This window comes from Capricornis sumatraensis, chromosome 3 (genome assembly GCF_032405125.1).
Source record: "Capricornis sumatraensis isolate serow.1 chromosome 3, serow.2, whole genome shotgun sequence".
Taxonomy (NCBI): Eukaryota; Metazoa; Chordata; class Mammalia; order Artiodactyla; family Bovidae; genus Capricornis; species Capricornis sumatraensis.
The window spans coordinates 157,706,087-157,731,485 of record NC_091071.1 but is presented as its reverse complement, the minus strand read 5'-3'; the positions used below and the strand labels follow the sequence as shown (position 1 = coordinate 157,731,485).

General features: G+C 43.0%; 1 protein-coding gene across 1 annotated transcript in view; it reads left to right on the top strand.

The window, feature by feature from the left end:
• The window catches only part of DOCK10 (dedicator of cytokinesis 10), a 304,971-nt gene that overhangs the window by 41,349 nt on the left and 238,223 nt on the right, over window positions 1–25,399 (top strand). The window lies entirely within an intron of this gene.

Here is a 25,399-nt window from a genome sequence, read left to right as displayed (position 1 = left end):
GTGATCTGTCTATATTGACTCTTCATGGCCACCTTTTCCTTTCCTAAGAGCTGATAAACCATCGTGTTAATAGCCACTCTAGAAATTTGCTGGAAATAAATATTAAACAAGATGCTGGAAAGCAGAATGTACCTCATATTCCTTTTATGAATTCTGCGATGCATTTGTGCATCTCAAATCTTCTGGCCTGTCCATGCATCTGCAGAGCCCCTAATGGCAGTTGAGTTCTCTCAATACGATACAAAGTAGTTTCATGGGCTTGAAGTTCAAGTCCTCAAAGCTATTGTTGAGGGCTTCAGTTTCTCCTTTTCAAGGGTCATTTACCTTTTTCAGGCAAAGATCACTGATGCTGAGAAGACAGGAGCAGTATGAAAGATGAATTTTGATATCCATCCATACTTTTCTTCAGTTTTAAGTAGCAGGGCCTATCCTTTCCTTATTGGTTTTCTTTCCAAATGTAAATTAAAACTATCAATAGTTTGGAAATATACTCAAGTCACTTATGTTGGATGGTGTGTGCTGGGCATAAGAGGAGAATAGAGGGGCATGCAGAAGAGAGAAATAACTTTGGTCATAGGACCTCAGCAAATCTACTTTTTGGTTTAATTGTGGGATAATTGCTTTACAATATTGTGTTGGGCTCTGCCATACATCAACATGAGTCAGCCATAGCTATACATGGAAAATATGTGAGATTTTGACTGGAAGCATTCAGATGGACTCTAAGTCGGGAAAGTGGCAGGAGCAAAAACATAAACAGGAAACTGCTTAAATATTTAAGAAACAGCTGCTGCTGCTGCTAAGTTGCTTCAGTTGTGTCCGATTCTGTGTGACCACATAGACGGCAGCCCACCAGGCTCCCCTGTCAGGACACTATTAATTTACCTAGTAGGTAAGATAATAAGGACCTTGCAGACTGCTTCTCATTTGAATAACTTGATGGACTCAGGTTTTTAAAGTTTTCAACTAGAGCTATGATGTAAGTGAATTCATAAAACTTAACCTGAACGATAGAAAGATAGCAGTTAGAATTCAGTAGTAAGCCATGCCACTCCAACTAAGACTGCAACGCATGGAAAGGAGAGAAATAGTCCATAATGTAGAGGCAGGTAGAAATGTGAATATGAATTTCCTAAGTGGTAAAGAATCCATCTGTCTGTGCAGGAGATGGAAGAAACACAGGTTCAATCCCTGGGTCAGGAAGATCCCCTAGAGCCGGAAATGGTAACCCACTCCAGTATTCTTGCCTGGGAAATTCCACAGAGGAGCCTGGTGGACTATAGTCCACGGGGTCGCAAAGAATCAGACATGACTGAGCGACTGAGGATACACACTTGAACAGATACATGTATATATAGATATCTATATATATTATATTTGTTCTGGAAAACTATTATTTGTTTTGGAAATTTTCTTTACCTGTCCCCCTTTAGTGCTCTTTCCCAAGGTGTGAAAAGCAGACCAATGAGTGTTTTCAAGATTATTTTTGGTAGTTTCCCACACAGCTTTAAATAACATTGAATCACACTATAGAAAGTTATTTTCTTTTTAGTTCTTTATCAATACTTCTGGTTACATTGAGGATAAAAATCTCAGTTTAGTGTTGGTTTCCTTACCACCTGCCTAATAGTTGCTAATCTCTCACTTTTTACAAAGAGAGAGTGGGTTTGGACTTAAACTTTGGGAGGCAATGGTATTGAACTGGAACTGAACAGCAACATTTCTTTAATTTTGCCCTCATAGTTTAAAATTACCTTATTCTGTTTTTGGAAGCTGATACTATTCTGTTGATGGTCAATTTAAAATAAGTTTATGAAAAGAAATTAAATCATTGCTTCAAATGATTCTGTTAGGTGTATAGCAGGTAATTCAATGATTTGGCAAAAATAAAAATGATGTTACATGTGTGACTAATATTCAATCAGCCATGCTCTAGTATAGTACAGAGGTGAGAGTTGGACCAGAAAGAAGACTGAGTGCTGAAGAATTGATGCTTTTGAACTGCGGTGTTGGAGAAGACTCTTGAGAGTCCCTTGGACAGCAAGGAGATCCAACCAGTCCATCCTAAAGGAGATCAATCCTGAATATTTATTGGAAGGGTTGATGCTGGAGCTGAAGCTTCAATATTTTGCCCACCTGATGAGAAGAGCTGACTCATGGGAAGAGACCTTGATGCTGGGAAACATTGAGGGCAAGAGGAGAAGGGGGTGACAGAGGATGAGATAGTTGGATGGCATCACCGACTCAATGGACATGGGTTTGAACAAACTCAGGGAGATAATGAAGGACAGGGAAGCCTGGCGTGCTGCAGTCCATGAGGTGGCAAAGAGTTGGCCATGACTCAGCGACTAAAAAGCAGCATGCTCTAGTAAATGCCCAGTTGGAATTGCCAGAACTTTACATGTTTTAAAGATATTTTTCTCTCCCCTAAATTCACCAATTATTGAAATCATGTTCTTGTGTCCCTGTTAGTTGGCCTAGTGGCCTTTGGAGAATGGAACAGAGTTAGATGTCCTCCTTGTGGGGGGACAGCACTGGCATCCTGTTCTCCTTGAATCATAAAATCACTGATTTGACTCCTTGAGATGCGTCATTATTTTGTGGCGCTGGACTCCTTTCAGTTCGGTTCAGTCGCTCAGTCATGTCTGACTCTTTGCAACCCCATGGACTGCAGGACGCCAGGATTCCCTGCCCATCACTGACTCCAGGGAAAGGACTCCTTTGGTGTAAGGTAATAAAAACTCTATCTCTGGCAAAAAGGTTTTATCCTAAAGAGAACATGAGGTCCCTGTTTCTCAATTCACTTCCGAATTGATTCTAATACATCTAATGACCTCTTTTCCAAAATTAGTTTCATGAAGGGCTTGATTGATTTCAGGCTCTTTATAGATTTAATTTAATGTTCCTCCTCCATTGTATCATGGCCCAGCATGAGTAAAGATGGTGCGTATGGTTAGAGAAACAAAGCAAGTCCAAGGCTGCTCCTTTGGGGGTCAAGCGTAGAGCAGCTTTTATCCCTGACTCTGAAGCAGGGCGATATGTGGACTGAATGGCTGACGGGCAGACCCTAATGGCTCCTTTAATGCAAACAATTGATTCTGGAGGCAGGAAGCTTCTGGAAGGGCTGCTCTGAAACTCTGCATCAGCACACTCTTGGCATTCTTGTTTTTTTCTTAGGAAAATAAATGCTCTCTAGACTGTTAAACCAGGCCTGTGGCTTTATGCCTAAAGCCTAGATTTTGAGTTGGAAAGATGAGTTTAAGCATGGCTTTGTCTTTTGTGAGTTTGCAAGTGCTCAGTTATGTCCAACTCTTTGCAACCCCATGGATTGTAGGCTCCTCTGCCCATAGAATTTTCTAGGCAAGAATACTGGAGTGGGTTGCCATTTCCTACTCCATGGGATATTCCTGACCCAGGGATCAAACCTGAGTCTCTTGTGTCTCTTGCATTAGCAGGTGGATTCTTTACTACTGCACCAAGCCTACCATAACCAATTACCACAAATGGGCAACTTACATTTACAACAACAGGAATTTTTTACAGGCCAGAAGTGGTCAGTGAATCTACTAGTCAGCAAGTCTGCACTCTTCTCGAGGTTCTTGGGGCAAATCTTTCCTGTGTCTTCCAGTTTTTGGTGACTCCAGGCATTTCTTGGCTTGTGACTGCAAACTCCAACCCTTGATCCTTCTTCACATTGTTGTCTCTTCTTTCTGTCTCTTCCCCTCTTCTGTCTTTTATAAGGACACCTATCAGTAGGTTTTTAATATGCTGTTTAGGTTTATCATAACTTTCCTTCCAAGGGGCAAGCATCTTTTAATTTCATGGCTGCAGTAATTTTGGAGTCCAAGAAAATAAAATCTGCTCCTTGCTTCTTGAAAGGAAAGTTATGATAAACCTAGATAGCGTATTAAAAACCAAATGTGTCACTTTGCCAATAAAGGTCCATATAGTTAAAGCTTTGGTTTTTCCAGTAGTCATGTATGAATGTGAGAGTTGGATCATAAAGAAGGCTGAGCACTGAAGAATGGATGTTTTTGAATTGTGATGCTAGAGAAGACTCTTGAGAGTCCCTTGGACTGCGAGGAGATCAAACCAATGAATCCTAAAGGAAATCATCCCTGAATATTCATTGGAAGGACTGATACTAAAGATGAAGCTCCAATACTTTGGCCATCTGATGAGAAGAACTAACTCATTGGAAGACCCTGATGTTGGGAAAGATTGAAGGCAAAAGGAGAGGGAGATGGCAGAGGATGAGATTGTTAGATAGCATCACTGACTCAATGGAGATGAACTTGAGCAAACTCCATCAGATAGTGAAAGACAGGGAAGCTTGGTGTGCTGCAGTGCATAGAATTGCAAAGAGTTGGACATGACTTAGCAACTGAACAACAGTCGGTGGGTTTAGGGCCCATTCAGATAATCCAAGATTATCTCATCTTAAACCTTAATTTAATTACATCTGCAAAGAACCTTTTCCCAGAAAAAGGTTGTATCTGCCAGTTTCAGGGATTAGGATGTAGAGATATCTTTTTAAGAGCCACATTTAACCCACTATAAGAGATAATCATATGCTTACATCACAGATTAAATAAGAAAATGCTGAGCAAATAGGACATGTTCAAGAAATGTTAGTCATCATCAGCTTTAGGATTATCAAATAGCTTCTTGGATTTGTCATTCTAATATTTACTTTTGGTAAGCTAGCTGAACTTAGGGGCTTACCTGGTGGCTTAGATGGTAAAGAATTTGTCTGCAATGCAGAAGACCTGTGTTTGATCCCTGGGTAGGGAAGATCCCCTGTAGAAGGGAATGGCAACCCACTCCAGTATTCTTACCTGGAGAATTCCATGGACAGAGGAGCCTGGCAAGCTACAGTCCATGGGATTGCAAAAAGTCAGTCAGGAACAATGACTCAGTTCAGTTCAGTCACTCAGTCATGTCCAACTCTTTGCAACCCCATGAACCGCAGCACACCAGGCCTCCCTGTCCACCATCAACTCCAAGAGTCCACTCAAACCCATGTCCATCAAGTCGATGATGCCATCCAACCATCTCATCCTCTGTCATCCCCTTCTCCTCCTGCCCTCAATCTTTCCCAGCATCAGGGTCTTTTCCAGTGAGTCAGCTCTTCACATCAGGTGGCTAACACACAGAAATAACTGAACTTAATGGCGGGCTTGGTAACGATTAAACCTGAGGGATAGGTATAAGACTCTAGTTGCCTTTGAACATTTCGTGGGAGAAAACATGGCTTCTGTTCCCAAAATGACTTGGAAGTCATTAACCTTATATTATCAGGTTAAATACACATGATGGAACTTTAAAGAGACACTATTTCTTGTAGTTTTAGCAGACAAGGAAGCTCATTAGGGATTAGGGATACAAATGAAATACCAACTCCATTAAATCTGGAACAAGAACTGCTTTTAGATAAAGCCTTTTATTTGAAACTAAAATAAGTGGGAGAGTATCTCTGTGCTTTGAATATATACTTTTTTGAACAAAAGATTCATTTGATTAAATGCGAAGTCAACGAAATCAGTAAAGCGTGACTTCAGGATTGTGTGTCGTTCCTCTGATTCTAATTGAGGGTGTTGTACCGCTAGAGATAATTCTGTTGTGAAGATCCATTTTCTGGTGGAATGGTGGAACAAAGATCCACCTTGCACCCTCAGGGATCTCAAAATCTCCTTGAGGGAATTAACTCCAAACTCCAACTCTAAACTATAATTGTGACCTCCTGAAATTCTTTTCCATTATTAATTAGAAATGGCATTTGTAACATTACATAAAATTTTTCCCTGGTCGTTCATCAGTTCTTACCTGCACATCCCACCCCAGCAGCACTGATAACGGTTTGTACCGATTCTTCAGTGTGTTCCCGACATCTCACAACACTCTGGACCGCTCCTGGGAGCTGTGGGTAATGAGATGCTCTCCACTGGTTCCTTTCCATCTACATTTGTGGGGTATCTGTCTGTCCGCCTGAGCCCACGATCAGCTCCTTGAGGCATGGTCCAGCTATTGTAACACCATGATAAGTAGTCACAGAAACACTTTCTCTATCTCAGTCTACTCGCCAGTTAAAGAGAGCTGAACAGTTGACCAAAAGTCAGCCACTAAAACCAGAGAAATAAATGGAAGTGGTTCTTTTTCACATGTGTCAATAAAGAGCCGTAAGCAGAAGCAGATTTATTTCTGAGTTAAGTCACTGAGAAAGATTTATGTTCTTGTTACTGTTGTTATTGCATTTCGTGGCGAATGCTCGCTTTTATTCATCATGCCACTTAAGGATGAGACCTGAAGAGATGATACAACGATGAAATGATACTGAGGATGACAGTAGGTTGTTCTTACAAACCAGTAACATCAGAGGATATTTGCACTTGAAGCCTCTTCTCACAATGGACACCAGGGGGCAGTGCTCATATTAAGAGATTTCTGCCTCAGGCAGGAAGTGAATCCATCTGCATAAGTGCCCTGCCTCCATGAGGGGCACAGCCATTCTCGTTTGAAACTCCTTTCCTCACTTAACTTTCCAAACATCATTTATTCATTCATCCTTAATGAGGCTCAAATCTTTTAGTCTCTAAGAAACCACATTAACTCTCCTGGCCAAATTAACTATCGCCTCTCATCTTCCAGACTTCCCTGATGGCTCAGTTGGTAAAGAATCCACCTGCAATGCAGGAGATCTGGGTTCGATTCCTGGGTTGAGAAGATCCTCTGGAGAAGGGAACGGCTACCCACTCCAGGATTCTGGCCTGGAGAATTCCATGGACAGAGGAGTCTGGCAGACTACACAGTCCATGAGGTCACAAAGGGTCGGACACGACTGAGCGATTTTCATTTCACTTCACTTCACTCTCATCTTTCATAGTACTTTGAATAAAACTGGTCTTTAGGCTCTCTGTTGTATACAGTTGCATACCTCTGGTCAGCCCCACCACGGGTACCAACATCCCCAGCACCTGCTTTAGCCTCCTGAATACCTGTTGCCAAATGCACACACCTTGAAAGATTGTCAAAACTACTATTACTTGTGCTGTTATCAGCTAACTAGCAACTTTAAAGCTAATCATTTAAAAATGTTGATAAGGTACCACTAACCCGTAATAATCTCTGGCTTCCCACTGTTACTAGAAAGCAGCACTAAACCAGTTCAGCAGGTTAATTCCTTTAGTGCCAAATTAACACCTCATTTTCTAGTAATTGTTTTTCTTTTGAGGAATAGCTAGAACACTGTTCTGAAGCCCTTCTCCTCAAAGAGAAGTCAGAGAGGCTGTGATGGGTACATGGACTCACCATTCCAGTCCCTACATCCTGCCCCTCTCTTGGCAAAGATACCCTCCAGATGTTGTAAATATGTTGAAATTCTCTTGGCCTCCTAGCCGGATTGGTATTATTACTTTCCGTGAGCTGTGGACAGGAAGTGCTCAAATCAAAGCAGTTGAAATGTGGAATAGGCTGCTCTAAGATATGTTTATTTCTTTTTTAAGTGGAGAAGGGGAAAGAAGGACTGCTAGGCAGTGGGGATGAAGTTCAATTCTGTCAGATTTGCTGCACTACATTGTGTCCATAAGTGACCATCCTATACTACTGTACACTTAAGCAGCCATTAGAGGGGTAGGTCTCATGTTGGCTGTTCCTATCAGAAAAAGGAGAGACAAAAGAGAAGAGTAGTTAAGTGGGTTGTTTCTTTCCCTATTAAAGCATTTACCTTTTGGTCTTCCATACATGGAAAGTACAATTCCATTAATGACTGTAATAAACAGAATGTATATTTTCAAACGCTAAGAGTTGCCCAGAGGTCATGATTATTTCCTTGTGTTTTTAGAAACCAGATACACAAACGGTTAGGAACTGCAGCAGTGAGACTGAAGCGTGACCTGTAAAGCTAGTTACTCTGTGTGTGTGTGTGTGTGTGTGTGTGTGTGTGTGTGTGTGTGTGTGTCTGTGTATCAGTTTCTTGGGGCCAGCTGTATTTTTGTATAGAAGGTGGGTGATGTGAAAAGCCACATGCTCTTACTCTTTGATAGTCTAGTTTTCGAATTTAAGGTCACTTGTCAATTTAACAATGACTGGATCAGTGCCTTGTAACACCAAGCAGGATGTGTTCTGAGAACCATCAGGGGGAACCTGTTACATCACACATAATAAAGCTTTCGGTCTACTGCTGAGCTTTCCCAAGCACTTGGCATTCAATAGAATAAGTTATAATATTTACTGCTATGTATTGTCAGGTTATAATTCTCAGGTTGGAGACCTAGGAGAAGTTGCTTCTTTGGACTTAATTTTTCTCCTCTGAAATTTTGGACAGTGCACCAGACGGTGCTCATTTTAGGATAAAGAACCCATCCATTCTCTACATCTGCATCTCCTTTCTTACCCTGCAAATAGGTTCATCAATATCGTTTTACTAGATTCCATACATATGTGTTGTTTATCTCTTTGTGACTTCCTTCACTATGTATAACAGGCTCTTGATTCGTCCTACTCACTAGAACTGACTTGAATTCATGCTTTTTGTGGCCGAGTAACATTCCATTGTATATATGTACCATATCTTCTTTATCCATTCATCAGTCGATGAGAGAGTGGGATGAATGGAGAAAGTAGCATCAACACACATACCCTATCGCCTGTAAGATGGATAGCTGGTGAGAAGTTTCTGTGTAACATAGGGAGCCCAGTCTGGTGCTCTATGATGACTTAGAGGGATAAGATGGGGGAGGGGAGGGAGGCCATCGAGGGAAGGGAAGTATGTATAATTATGGCTGATTTGCATTGTTGTATGGCAGAAACCAACACAGCATTGTAGAAATATATTTTAATTAAAAAAATTAAAAATAATCCATTCAAAAATACCATTGTGGTATTTATGGGTAAGCTTTTACTAATAGGACATTGTATTTTATTTGAGATTGACACCAGAATGTAATCCCCAAGGGGCAAGAGTTCTCGTCTCCATGTTCACTGCCCTAGCTTGAGACAGTGCCTGGCAGAGGCTGACCTTCAGTAAATATTCATTAAATGGAGATTTCTTCTTTCCCTTTCCACCCCCCTCCCTTCCTTCCTTTCCTCTTTCCAAGATTATTAAGAAGGAAAGGACGGAAGGAGGAAGGAAGGTTGACATATTAACACCTCATTAAGCTGAACCTGCTCCCTGGGGTAACATGCAGAAGCAGCCTTGAAAGTTTGCACATGAAATTTCGTGCTATGGGTGATATTTCAAGAGCAACACTTTTGTAAGAGAAAAAAGTACATTGCAGGATGTCAGCCGTCTTTTTTTCCATCTAGAAATCACTGGCAGAGGTTATTGACGACCCTTCGGTTAAGAGGAAGAAGTCAGTGAAGTGAGTGTCAGGGTGTTAAGAGTGGATGGGAGAAGAGGAAGGAAAAAAAGAGGGCCTTTCGATGATGCTTTCTAGTTGTTTGCCTGGAAGGGAAGGTGAGAGAGTTCAGGAGCCATAGAAATTTCAGGGTTGAAGAGATGTTATTTTTGTCCGTATGATGTATGGAAGAAGCTTTTATGCTGCTGAGGGGAAGGAGCCAGTAGAAGGGAGAGGAGTGATGGATGGAGCAAGATGCTGAAATTGATGAGTGCACAGAGATGGGTCATTGCTTCTGACACTGAGGACGATGTAAGGAGGATGTAAGTAAATATTTACAAAGAAAAACAATAATACAAAAAAAAAAAAAAACACCAAGGTGCTGAGCCGAGTAAAACCAGATGCTTCCAAGTGATTTTAGTAAGTTCATTTGCCACTTATTCATTCGTATTCATTCATCTACTCGTGCTGACTCACAGACGAGCAGCAAGAGAAGCAAAATTTTAAGAAAAAGATGGAAAACATGTAACTCATGTAACACTTATTGGGAATTGGAAATAGATTGCTATTTTTTGTTTGTTTTTTTTAGATTGCCATTTTAAAATCATCTATGTCTGGCTCTGGGCTTCCCTGGTGGCTCAATGGTTAAGACTGCCTGCAATGCAGGTGATATGGGTTCATTCCCTGAGTCGGGAAGATCCCACAGAGAAGGGAATGGCAATCCACTTTAGTATTCTTGCCTGGGAAATCCCATGGACAGAGGAGTCTGGCAGGCTACAGTACACAGGGTCCAAAGAGTCAGACATGATTGAGGGACTAAACAGGCCCACATGATGACTGGCTCTTAGAATACCATGAGATTGCAAGTGATAAGAACTAGACCTGGGGGGTGGCACAAGGAATTGAAACAAGGAATCTCACAAGTCTCTGGGAGATCTGAGGTCATATACCTTCACAGATTTTGGAACCTACACTGGAGAAAACACAGACGGGAGAAAACACAGATGGGAGACAGCCAGAGAGACACGTATTCGTTCCATGGAATGCTGTCTGTATCCCCAGTGCCACACAGCCACATCGTGCTCCTCTTCTGGAGCCCCCTGGGTTCTCCACTCTCTTCTGGACACCAGTCTTCCCTCTGGGAATCTGTCTCCAGATCTAACATCCTCTCCGTGGCTTTGGGCCACATTGCATGTCTGGTAATGACTCTCTTTCCAGATTCTACTCTGGTCCTCCTTGGCTTGCTGGGAGCTCTGGACTTCAGTTCTTGTGCTCACCATTCCTGAGATGAGCACCCTGTGTCAGCAAGCCTGGGTTTCACATATATTCCCAGCATGTGCTGTTCTCTGACCCTTGTCCTCCATCAGCTGTGCTTACGAGCTGGGCTTGTTGCCTCTTGCGTGTACATGGCCATGAAGAAGGAGGCAACAAAGATTACTCTAAAGTCTAAAGAACAATGGTGCAGCCATTAAAACCAACAGACAACTACTGTATATAAAAGAGATAACCAACAAGGACCTACTGTATAGCACAAGGAACTCTACTCAACAGTCTATAATAACTTATATGAAAAAGAATGGATATAAGTATATGCATCACTGAATCACCTTACTGTACACCTGAAACCAACACAACTTTGTAAATCAATTATACTCCAATATAAAAGCAAAATTAAATAAAAACACACAGAACAGGACAGTTGCAAGGCAGAGCTGACTCAGAAACAAGACACAAAGGCAATGTTGAACTTGGCAGGAAGCAGAATATCTAAATGGAAATGTGGAAATAGCCCTTCACGGGGGGTGGAGTAGATTTTGAAATCAGAAGTGAGGATTTAGGGATGCCAGGTTAGAGGAAACCCAAGTTCTCAAGAGGCCACATGAACACTGAGTTGGAACTCTTTCCTCTCCTTCCTCTGCCCCTAACCTCAGTCACCATGATTAGTGAAGCTTCAGATCTTGCTTCTATCCCTCCCCCATCTAATGTCTGGGGCTCCCATCCCCTCCCAGTCTGGAATTTAATCTCCTTCCTAGCCAACCACCTCCATGCAGAACCAAGTTCCATAGCTGCTCAGCACTTCTTATCATATTCAAATTAGATCCCTTGACCCTTAAGTCCTGCTCATGTTGCTAACATTTATTGACACCGTTATACTGAATACCTGCCTAAATGATTTCACGTGGATTACCTATTTTGATTTTTTCACCTTATTTTATTTTCATAGCAACCATGTGTTGTGCTATGCTGTCCTGTGCTTAGTTGCTCAGTCATGTCCAACTCTTTGTGACCCCCATGAACTATAGTCTGCCAGACTCCTCTGTCCATGGAGATTCTCCAGACAAGAATACTGGAGTGGGTTGCCATGCCCTCCTCCAGGGGATCTTCCCAACCCAGGAATCGATCCAGGGTCTCCTGCATTGCAGGCAGATTCTTCACCAGCTGAGCTACCGGAGAAACTCCATAGCAACCATACCTGGTAGAAATTACTACCAAGGTGACCATGCATCCAATTTTGTCTCTGCATAGTCCCTATTTATGCCTAATATTCTGGTGTCATTATTAATAGCACCTCTAGAAGGGTCCTGGTTTGGACCAGCAATTGTATGGTCATTGTAACTGTTACCACGCTTCCTTTCCTCAGTTTACAGATGACACCTAGAGACGTGAAGTCTCTTATCCATCATCACATCTCATCACATTGCTGATCCATGGCTGAGCCAGGACTTGGACTCTGGCATCAGACCCCACAGAGACAGCCTGTAAACCACTGTATTCTGATTCATGTTTGTGTGTGTACGTGTGCTGGGTGGCTTCAGTCATGTCCAACCTCATAGACTGTAGCCCCTCCCAGGCAAGAATACTGTAGTGGGTTGCCATACCCTCCTCCAGGGGATCTTCCCAAATCAGAGATCGAACCCTTGCCTCCTGCGGCTCCTGCATTGCAGGTGAATTCTTTCCTACTGAGCCACCAGTGAAGCCCCTAATTCATTTTTACTGATTCCTTTTGATGGATGACTGGTCTTTAGGATTTCTTTTGCTGCTGATTTAGTTCCAATATTCTGTGTCATACCAAGCAGCTTAGCCTTTCACTCCCTTTCCCCACGACTGGTGACCACCATGTCCCACTGCAGTCTGACCCTCAGATATAGGGTGAGCTTTTCCCACTTAGGGCTGAAATGGAGAGGAGCAAGATGGGGTGCTTACTGGAAGCTGTAGGAGACTTAAGAGAAATTTATTTTTAGGGATGTAAGATGTGAGCAATTTGGCTCAGAAAACCTGAGCAAGAATTTTATTGAAAGAGAAATGGTTAAGCCAAGTAATGTCCCAGGCTTTTATTTTGGACAGCTTGCCCATTGAACTCAAATTATCCCACAATCAATGCCAATGAAGCAAATAGTATCAGTTACAATACAGTCTAAAAGGCCTAAGAACAGCTATGCTGCATACAAGTACACCTCATCTAAACAGACTTGGTTTTTGTTAAAATTGAATTTTGAAAGTCAGTTGTGGTCTTTTCATGCAAAAGCAAGTTGATGGCCATGGGTGTGAGCAATGCATACTTTAAAACCTTCCCTTGCATACAACACCTTTTTCTCAAAAAACAAAAACAAAACCCAAAAGTAAAAAATACATCCATGGTCACTTTCCACATCCTGAAAACAGTGAACTTACTAAGATTCACACAGTTAACCAGGTTTTCATCACCAGTGTGCCAACATCCACTTCCTGTCATAACTGAAAGTAGCTTGCCAAGGGCCCTTCTGATCACACACCATCTCGTCCAGACTTTGTCACAGGTGTGTGGCTCTGCCTTTTTGTGGAAATAGGTAGAAATCTGAAACCATAGCTTAACATCAGTAGCAGGTGATGTGATCCTGTGTCACTGTTCAGAACACTTGTTGACATTTCACATATGTACTTTTATACAGATTATCTCACTTAATTTTCACAAAAGTCCTCTGAGGTGAGTCTGAAAGCAAAGAAGAGTTATGTGACTTGCTGAAGAGGACCAAGCTGGTGAGACCCACACCTGACTTCCCAAACCATTGCCAGCAGTTGGCAGAGTCCTCCTTGTGTGTATCCATGTGCTGCCCTGACTCTTTGTGACCCCTGACTGTAGCCCACCAGGCTCCTCTGTCCTTGGGATTCCCCAGGCAAGAATACTGAAGTGGGTTGCCATTTCCTCCTCCAGGGGATCTTCCCAATCCCTTTCAGATAGGGATTGAACCCATGCCTCTTGCATCTCCTGCACTGGCAGAAGAATTCTTCACCACTGCGCCACCTGGGCAGCCCAAGTCCTCCAAACCCAGCACATACACTAGGCAATACAGAAGCTGTCTATAAGGTTAAACTTGCTTCGCAAGCTTATATCCTCCTTAACTCCTTCAGAGGTGGTCAGAAGATAAATTGCTAGGCTATTCCTTTCCAAATGAATTCGATATATTACGTGGATTACAAACTGATCTAAAGTGCTGTGTCCTTATCCTTAAATGTGTAGTGACTGTTGTTTCTCAGTTGCTAAGTCATGTACGACTCTTTGCGACCCATGGACTGCAGCATGCCAGGCTTTCCTGTCCTTCCCTATCTCCCAAGGTTTGCTCAAGTTCATGTCCGTAGAGTCAGTGATGCTATCCAACCATCTCATCCTCTGTCTTCCCCTTCTCCTCAGGATCTTTTCCAGTGAGTCAGCTCTTCGCATCAGGTGGCCAAAGTATCAGAGCTTCAGCTTCAGCATTAGTCCTTTCAATGAACATTCAGGGTTGATTTCTTTTAGAGTTGACTGGCTTGCTCTCTTTGCAGTAGAGGGGACCCTCGAGAGTCTTCTCCAGCACCACAATTAGAAAGCATCAACTCTTTGGTGCTCTGCCTTCTTTATGGTCTAACTCTCACATCTGTACCTGACTACTGGAAAAGCCATAACTTTGACTATAGGGACCTTTGTTGACAAAATGATGTCTTTGCTTTTTAATATTCTGTCTAGGTTTGTCATAGCTTTTCTTTCAAGGAGCAAGCATCTTTTAATTTCACGGCATGCAGCCATGATGTATGGCTGCAGTCACTATCTGCAGTGATCTCCAAGTGCAGGAAAAGAGAATCTGTCACTGCCTCTACCTTCTCCCTATCTATCTGCCATGAAGTGATGGGATCGGATGCCAGGATCTTACTTTTTTGAAGGTTGAGTTTTAAGCCAAGCTTTCACTCTCCTCTTTGTGTAGTGATAGACTGCTTTAAAAGGCAAAATATGTTCATAGGAAATTCCTTCTCTTATCCCCCCCATGTTGGGTACAGATTAGATCTTTATTAAGATTTGCGCTAAAATATTTGGCATTGGTTTTGAGGAATGGAATAGCATCATATCCTGATGACACTTATATTTCTAAAGACCTAGGGGCACTTGCAGTTGAATTTTGGGAAATTTCATCATGTACAACCATACTTACAGATTTTCAGAAGTAGAAGTTCACCAGTGTGGAGGTTGGGATCTCAGCCCCAAGTTATCCAGCCACCCTGAGAAAAATCATTGGCACTGCAGCTTGACCATGTGCTGACCTGCTTCCAGGTCCAAGAAGGCATGTATAGTCTAGGCTGATAGGAAACCTGCCACAAGTTGGTCAAGGCTTCTGTAGCCTCTCCGTCAGTGCAAAGCAGGGCTCCTGTGTCCTTCTTAGCTAGGGGTCAGAGTAGGCGAAGGGAAGAGAATTCAGTTCCCTGAAATCTGAGTCTCCCTCCTGTTCCTTTCTGCTCCTAAATAGAAAACAGGATGACAATACTTTGCCTAGAGGGTAAACATGAACATCCTGTGTTCTGCCTTGCATTCTTCTCTTCTAAAATACTGAGAGCGCAGAGATTTCTTCTCCTAGAGAAGGTTTTCTGCTTCTGCATGACTGCTACCATCGCCCAGCAGGGAGAGGCGCGACTGCCTCACTGGGTGTATGTAGCTATCAACTCTGAAAGTCCCTGAACACAGCTTCTCTATTTATTGGATCCTTACTCCGTTCTAGGAACAGTGTTAAGTGCTTCATTTGGATTATCTCATTTACTCCTTCTCATCCTCCCCAGCTGGCACTAGTGGTAAAGAACCTGCCTTGCCAAGGCAGGAGACATAACAAACACAGGTTCAATCCCTGGGTCCAGTTGATTCCCTGGAGGAGGGCGTGGCAATCGACTCCAGTGTTCCTGCTTGGAGAATTCCATGGACAGAGGAGCCTCTTGGTGGTCTATAGTCCACAGGGTCGCAAAAAGTCAGGACTAAAGTGACTTTGCACACACGCACACATCTTATTGGGTAGGGATAAAAAACTATTATCAGTCCCATTTCACTGAAATGGAAGTGAAGTTCAAAAGGTTGTTTTTGGGGTCAGTAATCCAGGTAGTGACAAACTCAGGTATATGGTACACCAAAATGATCATACCATACTTCTGAGGAAAACCAGCCAAGTCTTATTGTTACCATCCCATCAGTCTGCTCCTGTTTCATAGGACATTGCTGTGTACACATTGGAGTGATTATTCTGGCTACTGGGCTGGATCAAGATGGGGAGCAAGGAGATCCTACTGGCTTCTGACTTGAGAAATGACTGGATCACCAATAAAAGGAAATGGGTTCAGTTGAACCTCCATCCGCTCCCTCCATCCCAATATTTTTCTCTTCACTCTCACTCGTTAGAGTGCTTCTACCTGTTTTTTCACATTGCCTGTGATTCACTGTTGCCTTTTTAAAAATATTGGTGGGGGAATGAGAGAGATACCAACATCTCTTCCTATCTCTTCTCCACTCCAAAGCCCAGACATCTGTTACTGGACTTTGTGAATCTATAGATAGAGAAAGCCTTAGATTCTAGGCCTAGAAGGAACCTGAGGTCATCTCTTCCTACTCTGTAACTTTGTTGCTGCTGTTGTTCAGTTGCTAACTTGTGTCCAACTCTTCCGAGACCCCATGGACTGCAGCACGCCAGGCTTCCCTGTCCCTCACCATCCCCAAGTTTGCCCAAGTTTATGTCCATTGAATCGGTGATGCCTTTCAACCATCTCATCCTCTGTTGCACCCTTCTCCTTCTACCTTCAATCTTTCCCGGCATCAGGGTCTTCTCCAGTGAGTCAGCTGGTTGCATCAGGTGGCCAAAGTATTTCAGCATCAGTCCTTCCAGGTACCAAAAAAAAAAAAGTATTCAGGGTTGATTTCCTTTAAGATTGACTGATTTGATCTCCTTGCTTTCCAAGGGACTCTCAAGAGTCTTCTTCAGCACTATAGTTCAAAAGCACTCTGAGGCATTCTGCCCTTTTTGTTGTCCAGCTCTCACATCCATACATGTACGTGACTACTGGAAAGACCTCTAACTTTATGGACAAGCAAACTTAGATCCAGAGAGATAGAAGTAACAAGGCCTGTCTGAAGTCTTAATTAGTGTCAGAGCCCAAACTCCATCCACTGCTGTTCCCATCATATCCCCCTGGGATGCAGGGTACCCAAATCCTCCTGCAGAGCCGCAGTAGCTTCATTTGTCTGTAGCAGAAACTGAAAATAATAGGAACACAAACTTGAAGAATCCACAGCCTGCACTTTAGGATTTAAAGAGAAGTTGAACATTATCTTATCAAGTTAATCTTTTGAACATAGCCCTGCCCCTCCTGCTCCTGCTGGGTTTAAACCTTGCTTTGTCCTTACTTCCTTTCAACAGCCTGAGCTGGGAGCTTTGCGCCAACCCTAACATGATCATGTTGGGCTGCTCCCCTGAGTCCTGGCAAAGAATATGGAGTTGAGATTTGCTCCGGTTGACACTATCCTTTTCAGCTCTCAAATTGGTTTGGAAAAGCACATTTGAAAATGACTTAAAAGACTGCCATTTTCATGTTTGGAAAGCAGTTCGTGATTATTGTAAATGAGATTTAACTTGGAATGTTTAGGATGTGGGTGGCTAATTCCTGCCACAATTCAAAGGGGAAAGAAATGAACACAGAAAATAAAATAGAACAAGAACTGAAAGTACAGTTAATAGCTCATTGATCCAGCCACGGCTGAGAACATTTTTTACATAGCTAACTTTTGAAGATCATATAATTGACCCCATTTAGTCATATACTTTTAAGAATTACAAGCAGTTGCTGGTGGAAGTTTATCTCAAATGTTTCACAGGTTTCTCTTCCTTCTGGAGCTGTCACCGCTGAACATAATTTGACTTTTCTTGTTGCAAAGCATGGGCCCTAGGCACATGGACTTTAGTAGTTACAACACACAGGCTCAATAGTTGTGGCTCACGGACCCTAGAGCACACAGGCTTCAGTAGTTGTGGTCCATGGACTTAGGTGCCCCGTGGTATATGGAATCCTCCCGTGCTATGAATGTCTTCTGCATTGGTAGGCAGATTCTTATCCACTGTACCACCAGGGAAATCCTAGCTCTTTCTTTCATCAGGGCTTGTACTTTTAAGTTACTTAGACTCAAGCATGCACCCTGGGCTCACTGACTGGTAATGAGGAGCCAAGGACACTTCCTGCTTCATCTCACTCTTGACCTTGACAATTCATTCTAGTGCCAAGGCTCTCTTGCTGGTGTATTTATATGTGACTGTATTAGCATTGATTGAACCTTGACTTACAGCTCTGGTACTTACCTTTTTTGGCTCTTTCTTGGAATAATGATAATAAACATAATAGTTTTATTCATAATACAGCAAAAGAGTGATAAAGTCTACCATTTATGCCAGTGTTTTATTCATATCATGTCTTTTGTTATAATAACTCTGCAAAAGAGGGCATCTTGGTTTCATTGTACCAGTTGAGGAAAATAAGGTTCAAAGGATTTGAACTCAGAATCACTTCCCAGGTACCAAGATAGAATCATGCACCCTCATCCTTGCCCTAGGAAAACAGTTCGGAGTCCCATTTGGTGGTGTAGGTCTTGCATGGCTAGTTTAATTGCTGGGACCCCTGCAACCCTTTGAAGAAGTTAAAAGCTGTCAGCACCCCATCAGTTGCTTGAATCATGCACCCTCATCCTTGTCCCAGGAACACAATCCACCATCCCATTTGGTGGTGTGGGTCTTGGTTGGCTGGATTAATTGCTGGAACCCTTGAAACCCTTTGAAGAAGTTAGAAGCTGTCAGCACTCTATCCACCAGGAGGGACATCCTTCCAGTTCTAAGTGGCTATGCCCTATTCCCACTGGCCGAGGGCAAGTCACAGTTACATTGCATCTGGTCAGAGGCTTTTGCAGGCTTCGTTCAGCAAGGTCTTTGGAATCCTGTGTATGGTGGCTATAACTGGTAGAGATACGAAAACCCCTTCTCCACCCCACTCCTGTAAGCATCCCAGATTGATGAATTGAGTACTGTCTCTTTTGGGCCCTGCAGAAGTTGTTTCTGTTGCTTCCCAGAACTTGGCTGTGATCAGAATAGTTGAGGTTGCAAAATAAGTGCCCTCTGGGTAAGTGAGGTATTATTATATTATTTTAAATGTGTTTACTCATGGAAAAGGACTGGGAAGGAGTTATGGAATTGGTCTCATGTTACCATGGGACCCAACTTCAAAGCTCAGAGGAGGCATGCCCATTCCCCCATCACCCAGGGAATCATGTGTCCCTCAGCAAGGAAGAGTCAGAGACATTTTTTTTTTTTAAACCACTTGTAAAGGGGACAGGGAAAAAGTAAACAATGTCTGAAATCCTTAGATCTCTTTTCTCTTCCATTAATAACTAACTCATGCGTATTGAATCCTTACTTACCATATGTCTGGCACTGTGCCAAGCACTGGGCACAGGGCAATTGGATCCTCATGAGTATCCATTCATTTAACAGAGGAGGAAACTGAGGCTTAAAACTTTTGCTTTACACCACAAAGGTAGCAAGTATCTCAACTGTGGATTTAAATTCCCAGTCCACTTCCCAGGCTTTTCCTAGCTGCTACACTGTACTGCCTTCTACTAAGAATAAGAAAGATTGACTCTGACCAGAGAAGAATGCAGTCAAATGCAGAAGCCTGAGAAATGAAGGTGTGATATTAATGAAACATTGACATTATCCATGTATTCTCCAAGAAGCTGCTGAGGAAGCTGCTTGAGAGAGCAATGAAGGAAATTTTTCTGAAGCACCTAAACATACCAAAGAGAAATCTGCTTTCAGCTGCACTGGTGCCAAAGGGAGGGAAATGAACAAAAGATGTGCTTGGCAACAGCACCTGGGTTTTTTAAATGAAAGAACAGTGTGCCTGTTTCCAAAGTGATTAATTGTACAACTCAATAAATGTCAGCAAGTGGAAAAGATCCCTGTAAAGGGGAGGCACTATCATTAAGTGCAAATGAAGAGATAGGAGCTGAAAAAAGAGAACTCTACAAATCACAAATGGGGGGAAAGAGGTCATGGTTGCTATCAAAACTGACGTAAGTCCCAAGCTCTTGAGTTGAGGTAGCACCGAGAGGCAAAGATGCAAGTTGATAAGGAATAACTGGGCCTCAGGGAGAATCACTTTGCTGGGTTGTGTTTTCTACTTTTTTTTTTAGCTAAGAAAGCACTGATCAACTCCCTCCTATCCTATCCGTTTAATTGAATTTATATACCTGAGGGGACTTACCCATCTGGAAATAGAAAAGTTAAAAGATTCTTGCTAATCCCTGCCCTGGAAAATGGCCAAGTCCATGAACCAGTTTTACTCAGCTTGGGGTTAAATCCTCAGTTGCCTTTAGTCTAGGAGAGTTCTCCTCCTTTAGGGTCACTTTCACTTGGTCACAATTGCTGAGCCTCTGGAAAACTCACAAAGAACCCCGACAAGATTCAGACTTTGATGATGATAAAAATGAGGAAGAGGAGTTTATTTTTACTCCATATTGATTGACTGATTCACTCCACAATGCACTGAATTCCCATGGAAAGGCTGTGCTCCAACTTAAAGAAGTGGGTGCAAGTTTCAACCTTTGTCCTTGGTCTCCAGTTTCTTGCCATCATACAACTCTGTAGAATGGCGCTGGTGGTGAAAGAGGGGCAACGAAGTCTGGGAGACAGTTCCACTCCTCCACCAGCTTCAGAGTCCTCACCAAATTCTCATGCTGGCCCAGAAAAGCGAATGGCTCATTCCCTGTGAACAGCAGTTCAGGCTGTCAACTTCCCATGGACTCGAGGCCAAGTGGTAGCAGGTTTTCTCTTGGAGCCACATCCAGGTTCAAACAGTGTCCTAGGGTGATGGCTTCATTCCTGTTGGACCCAAAGTAGCCTCTTTCCTGGGGGTATTTCAGTGTTAGCCAGCATCTTTGTATGTAAGGACAGATACTGCATCAGGGAGTAGCAACGGCGCCAATCACGATTCCTTATTCCCACTATACCCTTTCAGAGCCAGCTTGAATAGGTGAGTGGTTTCTGCCAATGAATGCTTCACACAGTAAGTACATCTTTTTAAGAATTCTCTTATCAAATTCATTACAATTTTAAATGTTGTAAGTTCCCATCAAAATGTAATTTAAATGGTCACCTACAACATTCTGCTAACACTACTAGCTGCCTTCTGAAACTGTGATCCAAGGAAACATCACAGACGTTCTTATGAAGGACAAACCAGCTCTCAAAGAGGATGTTCCAAGGTTGCCTCCATACACCCTGCCATGTGCCAAATAATATTTTCCTGGTATAAATCCACCTTTGGAAGATACAAGGTTTACTTGGCACATATTTGGCTTTCAGAACTGGTTTTAAAAAGCTCATACCCTGTAGCCAGATCTGGCTTTGCCAGTTACTCGGTGTGATTCTAGCAACAAGTCACTTAACTGCTCTGTGCCTTGGTTTCCTCAGCTGTAAAATGGGGATGATCAGATCATGACCTCATAACAGAGATGTAAGTGGATCGATATGTGTAAATATTAAATAGAACTGTGCTTGGCACATAGTAAGTGCTATAGGATGGCTTACTTTATTGTAAATATTACTGTTCTTATTATTGTTCACTGAGCCTCTACTTTATGGTTACAGAGGACATGTAGTAAAGCAAGCACAATCCCAGCTCTTACAGAAAGGGGATGACAGCCCTTAGAAATGAAACCCATCAGAACGTATTTTCAGCTTGTTTGGGAGGAAGGAAACCCACACGGTGCAGTAATAAGGACTGACATTCTGAACTGTGAGGTGTGGGCTATGGGAGATGCTTCTCGGGGCAGGAGACCAATCTTCCACTCTCCCCATCAACAGAGGCAGCCTCACACTTGTTCAGTGATTGATGAGGTAGCTTCGTGGTAAAAAAAAAAAAAAAAAAAAAAAAAACCCATCTGCCAACACAGAAGAGACAGGAGACTGGGGTTCAGTCCCTGGGTCAGGAAGATCCCCTAGAATAGGAGATAGCAGCCCACTCCAGTATTCTTGCCTGGAAAATCCCTTGGACAGAGAAGCCTAGTGGGCTACTGTCCGTGGGGTCACAAAGAATAGGAGACAACTGGGTACACACATACACATATTGATCTTTTCAGGTCCTCTCCTCCCACCAACATCCTAATAGATGGTAAAGAATAATTTCTGTGTTACAGTGGATATTCTCGAGGCTCAGAGAGGTCAAGCAACTTGCTCGAGATGACACAGCATATGATTGGCAGAGCCTCGACTGAGCAGGAACCTGTCTGACTCTGCAGCTCATGGGAGCCTCTCTGCTGCCTCTTCCACCAGGCTGCTGCCTGGACTAGACTTGAACTGTGTTGCCCAGTCCATACATTGCCAGTCCCTCTATGAATGAAAAGAAAAGTGAAAGTGAAGTCACTCTGTTGTGTCCAGCTTTTTGCAACCTCATGGACTGTAGCCTACCAGCCTTCTCCATCCATGGGATTTTCCAGGCAAAAGTCCTGGAGTGGGTTGCCATTTCCTTCTCCAGGGGATCTTCACAACCCAGGGATCGAACCCAGGTTTCCCACATTGCAGGCAGATGCTTTACCCTCTGAGCCACCAGGGAAGCCCTTTCCTCTATGAATAAGTCCACGTATAAGGAGGGTACTTAGTTTGGGTAGCCTGAGTACTCTGCCCCCTGGCTCCAGAAACAGGAAGAAGAGCCCTGGCGGCCCACTTCTTCACGTGGTCAGCCCCATACCTGCTCACAGGTTGACACGTGTGCCAGTTGCCATCTTTCTTCAGTGTGAGTGTGAGCCAGGCGGGCAGGCTGCAGACACGCCCACCTCCACTGGCCAAGGGGTGCTGACCCCTGTGCTACTTATTCTGGAAGCATCTGCCCCTCTGCTGTTGTCACATGCTCTAAGGTTCTGTCTCCCGGGATTGGTGGCGGGATGGGCGTCAGTTAGCCACTTTCTCACACTAAGCACCGCCTTCCCTGGAGCTCCAACCCCCTCCGGGGCTCTGTTGAGAACTGTGGCTCCTCTTTCTACCATGTCCTCCTACCCCCGAAGTTCTTGCTCATCCTTCATTTTTAGTTATCGCTCAATGTGATCAGGTTCACTTTTCAACTTTCAGAGAAACTTTCTGAAAACTCTGTTCAAAGATCCATCCCTCCACCCCCACTTTCTCACTGTAATGAATATATTCCCCTTTTACACGGCTTTTTTGTAATTTCACTTGGACTTTGGGAAGGAGGAAAGGAAACACATGAATTCATTTCTTAATTACGATATTTGCATCTGAGCTCATGTTGGTTTTCTAAGATAACCTCTTGTTATCAGCAATAGCATTCCATGCACATTTAAGGTTTGAAGGCCAAATTAGTGATTCATTTTATTAACACTTCTAAGAAACTAGCAGACACCTTCAGGGAATTGAGTCTTCCTTTTAAAGTATTTCCTGTGAATCAACATCTATGCCAAAGATGAGGGGGAAAGGGACCTTATCTCTGTGGGTTGATCTATCTCCTCCCCGACTTTGCCACATCCCTAGCTTAATTTTCTCTTTCAAACATCTCAGAACCCAATCCTTTTCCTGCAATTTTGAATTTGCATCTTTGAAATTTTTCATAAGAAAACATTGGACTATATGTCCAGCTGTCATTCTCTGGTTTTCATCCTTCCAGCGTCTTTTCCACTGGTTAACTGTGGTTGTGTATTGAATTCCCAAGAAACTAATTCCTGGAGGTTCCCTTTCCTTGATGATGGAAGTTAGAAGAGAGAGAGAGAATTTTGAGACTTCCATCAGTAATAGCAGTCCATCAATAATAGGGCTGAATTCCTCAGAGACAGTTCAGGGATCGATGAACACAGGACTCTAATAGCCAGAAAGCACATCATTTATTTCCCCAAAGACTTTGGCATCTGCCAGATCGTCTGACTCCAGAAGCGACCCCAGAGGTTAGCCAGCCTTAGGGAGAGATGGCTAGAAAGGAGTTTGGGATGCAAACTGCCTCTTTCCTGCCAAGCACATGGTTTGCAACTTAGGGCTCCACCTTCTCTTATTTGTAGCCCGCAGGAGCTGCTGGAATGTTTAAGCACCTCCAGTCAGTGCCTTGCTGTATTCAAGCTCTTCGCCCTGAGCAGATGACCAGAACCTGAGGGAATGACTGGAGGGTGATAGGTCATGGGGTATGGGAGTGGGTGGGTGCGGGTGGGCACTGACATCCAGGGAGTGCCAAGGAACAATCAGATCTGAAAAGGCACATTCATAATCATGGAAGCCCATTCCATATTTTTTTTCTGGTGGGACACCATTTATATATATATATTCAATATGCAAGCCAGGCGGGCTAAATTGTAACCTCTCTTCAATAAATGCCCTAGTTGTTTAGAGTAAAAAAAAAAGAAAAAAAAAAATGGTTTAGATTAGCACCCGGGCACTCTGACAAAGGTCCAGAGGGACTTAAGGGACTTGCCAGCATCATTAGCATTTTTTTCTTCTTTTTCCAGCCGCACTAAAATATGTTTGCTCGAAACAGAGGGAGATGAAAAACTACTGGCAGCCAGTACCTCTTAAAAGAAAAAAATATTTTACTCCTCTGGCAAACATACCAATCAAAACGAAGCTGTGTTGTGACAGATTACGGAGCAATTAATGCCTAATTGAGCTTTCTGCTAGATGCTTCTGTGAAAGCTACTTTACTGGGGCCCGAAGTGGCCACACCTTAGAGGAAAAGAAACCTCCAAACTTCCTGTAACACCCTCTGCGCTGAGGGGCCCAGAAACCAAAGAAAACATTTTTACTTTGAATCTCAGAGAGTTACACTGACAGGATTAGCTCGAGAGAAAGATCTCGACATTGTAAATCCTACTGGGGATTTCATAGTTTCCTCATTTGTAAGCAAAAGCTATTTTCCATGAGATATTTTTAGTGCAAGCATCCCTGTTGTCTTATTTTCTTGCAGTACACCATTAGATCTTGAGGCCGGTCCAAGCCAGTCATGTGACTCCTAAGCATCTCTCGGTTCCCTCCTAAGTGACTAGTCTCTCAGGAGTCAGGGAATACTAGACTCTTAACTGCCAGAGACCTTAACGTCCTTCCTGAAGCCTTGAATTCTTATTGATAGGATGTGAAAATGCTTTACAGCTGCTGCTTTTTTTTTTTTTTCCTGAGAGGTCAGCTCAGCAAAGCTCGATGCCCGACCTCAGTAAACAGAGATATTTTCAGCCATGCAAGCCGCCTATGTAAATATAAAAATGTATCAGGCTGCAGAACTGCACGCGTGGGAACAGAACAACCGAGCTATTGAAAGAAAATCACAGGGGGAACACTAGTGTCACTCACATGGCTTTGGTTAACGCGTGCATGCTTCGGATAAATCATTCTGATTCAGTGGACTCCTCACTTTATATAGAGTCCATTTCATTTCTGGAACTTACGAGCTACAATAAGCAGAACCCCAATCAGTTAGTGAGGTGTCTAGTAAAATTTCCTTCTGGAAGTTTTTACATTGAAAAGACAACAGTCACTTTCACTCTTTATATGACACTCCTCTGCCTTGGAAAAAACATGTGAGTGTGAAGTCAATTTTTCAGTTGTTTAATGTGAAAAAGAGTGATTTGTTTGAGTGTCTGAGAGGGAAAGATATCTTTAATCAGACCTCCAAAACTGGAATTGAAGAGAATCACTGTAATGAACAGGAAACATGCTCTTGAGATGAATTGAGAAATGCTCTCTGGGCAAAATGCTCTAATATTCCTGAGTGTGTTC